We start from the raw sequence: 8,255 nt of genomic DNA on the forward strand, positions 1-8,255 counted from the left end.
AACTAGTTACCAGCTACCCCAGAGAATTCCTCGGCAACCTCAAATCAGACTCTGCTCCTTAATTGCCATTATCTATTACTAAGGTGCAGGGCAGAAAGAGTGGGGCACCATCGTTACATTGGGTAGGGGGTAGCCAAAGGTCTGCCACCAGACACAGCTGTCCACCTGACCCACATCCAGCTTTTTCTGCTGCCAGGCCCCTCCGCCTGCCATTGTACCCCACCTACTATTCTACCCCCCTTCCCACCCAGTTCACTGCAGTCCTTTTTCCACTTAGAGGCAGCCAGAGTACCTTTTAAAAGATAAATCTGAGTTTGTTGCTGTCGTGCTCAAACCCCCTCTGCCAGTCCTCCACCTTCTGGTCCCTGATGACCTCTTCGACTTTATCTCCCTGGCTCCCCCTTCCCAGCTTCCTCTCCTCAGGCCCACCCAGCCCTGACTCCCCCAACTCTTCATCTCCACCAGCTCCTCCTTTGCCACTCCTAACCCCACCATCCTGATTCCTTTTCTCATAGTTTTCTCCAGCTAAATTATCTGCCCCCCGATCCTTATTTTGTGTAACATGGAATGTGAACATCTAGAAACTGGAATCTAATTCCTGGCCCTAGTTATGACTCAGGTTTATGATATGAAGGAACTCGGGAAAAAAAAAGCAGGCCCCACCAAACCAATACCTAATCTAGAACTGGACATAAATGGCCCTCAAACAATGTTTCCTTCCTTTATACCCCTTTAACTAGATAATTATTCTTGAAAGAGGTGGCCCTTGAGAAACGTTTTAGCACTACCCTGGGGGTCGAATGGCAAGGGTCTTTAGCACCTGTCTCATCCATCCATCCCTGTCCCCTACCCCCATGTGACATGAAGAAAGTGACGTCCAGAGAAGAGGCTGCCCGTCCAGGGCGTTTGGATTATACCCCAATTCCCAGTCCAGTGTTCTTGCCCCACCTGAACCCTTTCATCTGCCCAGTTAACCAGAAGCCAAGGAAGGGGTGCTCGCAGCGCGCAGGGCGGACGAGGATCCACAGCTTGGGAGTGTGGCAGCATGCGCCCTCCGGGGCTGGGGGCAGAAGACACCCTTCAGAAGGCCGTCCATTGAACGAGGGGCCTCAGGACCATATCTCCCCAGGAACAGCCCAGGGAGCGGGCTGTTTAAGAAGAGTGTGAGGAGCGACAGAGTGCTCTTCTGAAATCTAAACTGCATTCCAGAGTGGCCCTTTTCGCAGCATCTGCCCCCTAAAAGGTTGAGAAGGTCTCTATGTGGGTCTTCCTCTGTTACCAGATCTTCACAGAGGCCAAGAGCCTTGTTGGAGCCTCCGTGGACCGGCCCGCCCCTGCTACACACCGGGTACTTCATTACCACATGGAAATGGAAGAGAAATACAGACGTCTGCCCATGGCCGACAAGTTCCTGCCTGCCTTGCACACCCCGTTCTACCCCGCTGCCCTTCACTGGGGGTCTTATTTCCGTCCCTTGGACTATACACTGCTGTTCCGTCTCTTTGAAGACTTTCACAGGCTCTGTCCTCTTCTTGCCGATTATGTCACCTCTTGAGAGGAGCCCTCCCTGAACACCCCATCTGAAGTACGGTCACCCTGGCTTTCCCCGCCGCTTTTCCTTCATAGCACTCATCACTACGTGGAGTTTTTGCCCACGCCAAGGTCGGCTTGTCTGTCTCGTGAATTCCTGGCCCACAGCAGATGCTCAATAAACATTTGTGTGACCCAGTGAAGCACGAAGGGCCAGCTCTCCAGCCCAGGCTACAAAAGCCGGGAGGACGCGGCGTGGCTCGCTGAGGAGCGCCCGCGCCCGGCTCCGGAGTTTTGGAGGCCGTTGGGGACACCAGGAAGGAAGAAGGTCCCTGTGAGCCTCCAGGAGACAGTGAGAGGACGGCGGGCCTCCGCTCGGGAGAAGCAGCGGCAGGGTCCCCAGCGACTGCGGTTCCGGCTGCTTAAGCCCGGGCCGTCTCCAGCGACAGCGAGGTAATACCGAGGCGGACCCGGACCAGACGTTAGTCTGCGGCCACCAGCACTCGCGACGGGCGCGCGCACCGCCCCGCCCCTCGTCTCCACGGAGACCAGCGCCTCCCAAAGGCTGCGCCCGAGCCCCCGCCCCTCGTCTCCATGGAGACCAGCACGTCCCAACGGCTGCACTCGAGCCCCTGCCCGTCGTCTCCACGGAGACCAGCACCTCCCAACGGCCGCCCCCGCGGCCGCGTCTGAGCACCGCCCCTCGTCTCCACGGAGACCGGCACCTCCCGTCGGCCGCCCCAGCAGCTGTACTCGAGCCCCGCGCGTTGTCGTGTCTGCGCCGGGAGGGCCAGCGCGTCCCGGGCCCGCCCGTTCATAAGCCTTGTCAGCCCCGGGCCCCTTCTCTGAGGAGACGCTGAACAGGGCCAGGGAAGGGCGTGGGAGTCTGAACAATGAACGGGATGGCCCAAGGCCCGGAGAGTGTGGACCCTCGGTGACTGTGGCTAGTAGCCCAGGACCCCCGAGAGTTGGTTTGCCTGCGACAGGGTTCTCCGGGGGCTGTGTCATCCCCTGAGGCGGCCACGGGAGCAGTCCCTGGCAGCTCGCCCCGGAGGCCGCACTGAAGGGCCCTGAGGCGAGGACGGCGGTGAAGCCCTCTGAGGTCCGGCCCAGGGGGTTAGAAAATGTCTGTACACGGGGCAGGCAAACGGAACTCTGACTTCTAGGGTGCCCTGGCGAAGTGAAGGCCACCACACGCCTGAGCCGCCTAGCAGGGTGGCTTCCGCAGTGACCTTTCACTGGTCCCCACTGACAGCGGGATAAAGGCACCGTTCCCGACGTGCCCTCAAGGCCTGTGCAAAAGGCACCCCAGGCCTCTCCATCTCTGGGACCCATACTGCCAGTCCCGTGGTGACACGGACGCCAGGACCTGTGCTTCCTGGGCTGGCCTGATCATGAAGCCACAGGGGCAGTGTTAACAGTAGAACCACCACACTCCTCACCTCAGGGCCCTTCCTGTCCATGCGTCCCTACATCTGCCTGGGAACCAGAAAACCAAAAGCAAAGCAAAGACAAACGCGTTTATTTATTTATTTTTGTCCTTTTTGAGACCGGCCGCACCTCGCTCAGCCAGTGAGCGCTGTGAGCGCACCGGTCATCCCTATATAGGATCCGAACCTACGGTGGGAGCGCTGCTGCGCTCTCAGCGTCGCACTGTCCCGAGTGCGCCAGGGGCTCGGCCCGACAAACGCGTTTATTAAGTCTCTCACAGGCAGGCAAACTCTGGCCTCCCTGGCCAGGCAGACGATACAAGCGTCAGGGGCTGGCGCTGTGGCTGTGCGGTGGCCGCTTGAAGGAGCAACGGAGACACCAGCTCCGTGCCAAACTGCATGCAGGCCCCGGGGTCACAAGACGTTCTGAAGAGGAGTGAGAAATCGGCATTTCTCGTGTGTGTGATTGTGTGTGTGTGTGTGTGATTGTGTGTGTGTGTGTGTGTGTGTCTTTAACACTGGAGTCTTAAAAATTCAGATTAAAGAAGAAACTGAGGGAAACAAAACAGGTCTGTAGCTCGGAACTGGCCCACAGGCCGCCTGCAGGAACCCTGGACTTCAGTGCAGTTTCAACCATGCTACCCACGACCTTGGCAAGGCTCTGTTTAACGCCCTGTGTGCAGACTCCCTGGACACCCCACCTCCCTGCACAACTGACAGCTCCCTCCATGTTACCAGGGCTGTCTGCCCCCGGGGTCTGTGAGCTCCTGAGGAGCAGGCCTCTGCCGTCCTTAGCTTCCTGACATGGTTTTCCTTCATGATCACTGCAGAACTCCTGCTCACTTAGGAGTACAGCTGCCCAAAGATCCTTTGCCAAACTCTTCCTGGAACCCAGCTCCCTTGTCTCTGGGCCTCTCCCCACTGTGTACTGCTCACCGCTGCCAGGTTGGCCACCAGAGAGCGCTCTTCTCCCCTTAACTTCCTCCCGAGTCCTGCAACAAACCATCCCGAAGGCTCCTCCCAGCACCACTGAATCTAGAGGGCATGAAAGAAATGGCTGATGCACTAACGAGCAACTTACCCACGACCCAGCCCCCATGGAGGCACACGAGAGATCAGCTCGGGGGCCCCACCATTCCAGGGAGCCCTTGACCTAGGTGTGGTGTCCCAAAGGGACGGTAAAGGCACAACTTCCTCCAGTCACCATATTCATACACTTACATGAAGGCCATACAGAAGAGCAGTTCTGCGAGCTTCAGACCTCAGAGGAAAGGAGAAAAGGTTCCTCTTTTCCTACACAAACACACAAAGTGGGAATACAAATAAACCTGTGCCCACTAGTATTTGTCTCTCTTGCCCAACCTGTCATCCTACAGGGCCACGAACACTGGAATGCAGTAACTCCAGGCTCCTTTCCTGGTTCGGTAAGAAGCCCTGAACCCAAGGCCTCTGCTGCAACCATCCAGAAGTGTGGTTCTCAATCCCAGCTACACACTCCAATCACGAGGTGAGCTTTTAAAAATACCAGCAGTTTCTCCAAGACCAATTAAATCAAAAGCACTGAAGGTAGGGCCTAGGCATGAGGATTTTTAAAGTTCTAGCTTTCCAGTGAGTTTAAGGCATGGCCAGAGTTGAGATTTACTGCCTTGGAGCATGTGGAGACATCCCTTGGCAGCTTAGGCCAAGAAGGAGGTAAGCTCCTGTGGCTTGCAGTTGGTCAAAGGTGCAAGCTCCCCAGCATCCCAGTTTTCAGGCTGGCTGCAGTTGGTGACAGTGACTGAGGATGGGAGAAAGGGGAAACAAAAGCCTTCCCTGGGCCTGTTCCTCAGGGCAGGAAGAGTGCCTGAGTGGCATTCTGTCTACTCCCCTGCTTACAGCCTCCCTTGGCAGTAAAGCTGGCAGGAGTTGCCAGTAGGCACTCTTGAAGCATTGTGACCAAAGAGAAATTAGTCCCACCTCACCTCTCCCTCACACACCTTGTGAAAATCGCATGCTCTCAGTTCATACACAGGAGTTGCAGAAATGTGTCTGCAGCAGAAGGCTAAGTGGCCAGAACTCAGTAGCTCTCAACCCAGACCTAAACCTGGGTTGACATCCCTCTGCCTTGGGCACACTGTGTGACTTTTAAGTACCTACGCCAGGCAGCACTGCAGCTGGGAGGGCTGACAGCAAGAGTGAGTGACCATGATGCCGCACAGAGATGCACAGGGAGTGGAGGAGGTTTGCCAGGCAGATGCAGAGGCAGCTGGGCTTTTTGTGAGGTTCATGGGCTTTAGGCACTAATTTATCTTTGACCTTTTTAAACATGGCTGTTTCCTTTTTTTATTATAAAAAGATTATAAAATGTACATAACATAAATTTTACCATTTTAACAATTTTTAAGTGTACAATTCAGCAACATTAAATATAGCCACATTATTGTGCAATCATCACTATTTATTCCCAGAACTTTTCCATCATCCCAAACAGAAATTCTGTATTCATTAAATAGTAACTCTCCACTGCCCCCTGACCCCAGCGTCTATTCTACTTTGTTTATATGAATTTTACTATTTTCAGTATTTCATAGGTGTGAACTCATACAATACTTCTCCCTGTGTCAGGCTTATTTCACTTAGAACAATGTTTTCAAGGTACATCCATGTTGTAGTATGACTCAGAATTTTATTCCTTTTTGTGGCTGAATAATATTCCATTATATGTATATACCATATGTATTCATCTGTTGATGGACACTTATGTTTCCACCTTATGTTACTGGTGTACAAATATTTCTCTGAGTCCCACCTTTCAATTCTTTTGGGTATATACCGACAGTGGAATTACTGGATCACAGTAATTCTGTTTAGCTTTTTGAGGAATCACCAAACTATTTTCTGCCCCATTTTACATTTTCACCAGCAGTGCTCCAGGGTTCCAGTGTCTCCACATCCTCAATGTTTTGTTTTTTTTTAAATAGCTATCCTAATGAGTGTGAAATGGTATCTCATTGTGGTTTTGATTTGCATTTTCCAAATGACTAATGACATTGAGAATTATCTTTGAAGAAACGTCTATTCAAGTCCGTTGTCTGTTTTTGAACTGTTTGATTTTTTTGTTGAGTTGTAGGACTTCTTCATATAGTATATAGATATATGTTTGACTTAAGAATATTTTCTCCCATTCTATGGGTTGTTTTTACTTTTGGGGGGAGGGGCAGCTGGCTGGTACAGGGATCGAATCCTGGACCTTGATGTTTTTAACACCAGGTTCTAACCAACGGAGCCAACCAGCCAGCCCATTATTCTCTTGATAGTGTCCTTTGATTCACAAAAGTTTTTAATTTTGATGAAGTCCGATTTATTTCTTTTGGTGCTTGTGCTTCTGGTGTCAGTCATATCCAAGAAATCTTTGCCAAAGCCAAGGTCATGAAGCTTTTCCCTCTTCTAAGGGTTTTATAGTTTTAGTTCTGAGATTTAGGTCTTTGACCATTGCAAGTTCATTTTTGTGTATTGTGTAAGGTAAGGGTCTAACTTCACTCTTGTGCCCATGGATATGCAGTCTTTCTTCCCAGTACATTAGATGGAAGGACTGTCCTTTCCCCATTAAATGTTAGCACTCTTGTCAAAAATCAACTGGCCGTTGATATGAGGGTTTATTATGGGGCTCCCTATTCTATCCCATCAGATTATAAATGTCTGTTCTTATGCCAGTACTGTATTGTTTTGCGTACTGTAGCTTTGCAGTAAGTTTTGAATCAGAAAGTGTGAGTCCTCTAAATTTAATGTTCTTTTTCCAGATTGATTTCGTTCTTCAGGGTCCCATATTTCCCATGTGAGTTTTGGGGTGGGTTTTTCTAGTGTTGTAAAAGATGCTATTGGGATTGTGATAGGGATTGCATGGAATCTGAAGGGTGCTTTGGATAGCACTGTCACCTTAAGTCTTCCAAATCTATGCATACAGGATGTTTTTCCATTTATTTAGATCTTTAATTTCTTTTTTTTTTTTTTCGTGACTGGTAAGGGGATCGCAACCCTTGGTGTGGTGTCGCCCACACCGCGCTCAGCCAGTGAGCACACCAGCCCTTCCTATATGGGATCCGAACCCATAGCGGGAGCGTCGCTTCGCTCCCAGCGCCGCACTCTCCCGAGTGTGCCACGGGCTCAGCCGAGATCTTTAATTTCTTTTAGCAATGTTTTGTAGTTTCCAGTGTACACATTTTTTTACCTTGGGAGCGTCGCTTCGCTCCCAGCGCCGCACTCTCCCGAGTGTGCCACGGGCTCAGCCGAGATATTTAATTTCTTTTAGCAATGTTTTGTAGTTTCCAGTGTACACATTTTTTTACCTTGTTAGTTAAATACATTCTTAAGTACTTTATTCTTTTGATGCTGGTGTAAATGGGATTTTTTTCTTAACTTACTTTTTGAATTGCTCAGTTAGCATAAAGAAATGCGACTTGTGTGTGTGTGTGTGTGGGGGGGGTTGCCTGTACGGGGATCTGAAACCTTGATTTTGGTAACAACTAATTTTTGTGTGTGGATTTTGTATACTACAACTTTGCTGAATCCTTAACTTTGCTAGGGATTTTTATTTATTTATTCTTTTGCAGCTGGCCCATGACCTTGGCTATGCTCTAAAAGCTAAGGATTTTTTTACTCCCGCCACCCCCCCGGGCTTAAAGTAGGTAGTAATAATTCTCCCACAGGCCATGACTGAACCCTAAGAAGTTAACCAAATTCCACGACAAATTCTCTTCCATGGAACTCCAGCAAAAATACACCTACCCCAGCAAAAATAGAAGGGTGGGGGGCATTGTTAGTCCAGCAAAAATAGTACACCTACCCCAGCAAAAATAAAAGGGTGGGGGGCATTGTTAGTCCTGCAATGTGAATTCTGGCAGGACTTCTGCCAGAGGAAAGTGGCCCAGGAAGGTAACATGAAGGTACACTGTTCCTCTCCTTAAAGGAAAGAGGGAGAAACAGGAAGTGCCATACCAGCACTCTTGGGATGTCCTCCAGACTTCAAATATCTTCCAGCTGGCCAAGAAACCCAGGGGATGGAAACCTGTTGGCACAGGGAAATACGCTGAGCTCACTTGGCAGCGCATATTATGAGCACCTTAACACACCCACAAACAAGGGCTCTTAGAGCACGCTTATTCCACTTGGGTGCTTCTCAACCAGTGCTCACGGACATCAGTTGGTTTTTTTTTTTTTTCAAAAGATGACCGGTAAGGGGTCAGCCCGGTGGCGCACTGCTACAGTGCGCCGCTTGGGAGCTCGGCGGCGCTCCCGCTGAGGGTTCGGATCCCACAT

At 50.8% G+C, this 8,255-nt stretch overlaps 1 long non-coding RNA gene across 1 annotated transcript in view; it reads left to right on the forward strand.

Annotated features, from left to right (window-relative positions):
• Positions 1-4,364: 4,364 nt before the first annotated feature.
• LOC103584195 overlaps positions 4,365-8,255 on the forward strand; it is a 17,709-nt gene continuing 13,818 nt past the window's right edge. The window contains exon 1 of the long non-coding RNA XR_549946.1: positions 4,365-4,467. This is a non-coding gene — a long non-coding RNA (uncharacterized LOC103584195). The remainder of the gene's footprint in view (positions 4,468-8,255) is intronic.

The sequence above is a fragment of the Galeopterus variegatus genome, unplaced genomic scaffold, assembly GCF_000696425.1.
Source record: "Galeopterus variegatus unplaced genomic scaffold, G_variegatus-3.0.2 Scaffold196, whole genome shotgun sequence".
NCBI classification, from domain to species: Eukaryota; Metazoa; Chordata; class Mammalia; order Dermoptera; family Cynocephalidae; genus Galeopterus; species Galeopterus variegatus.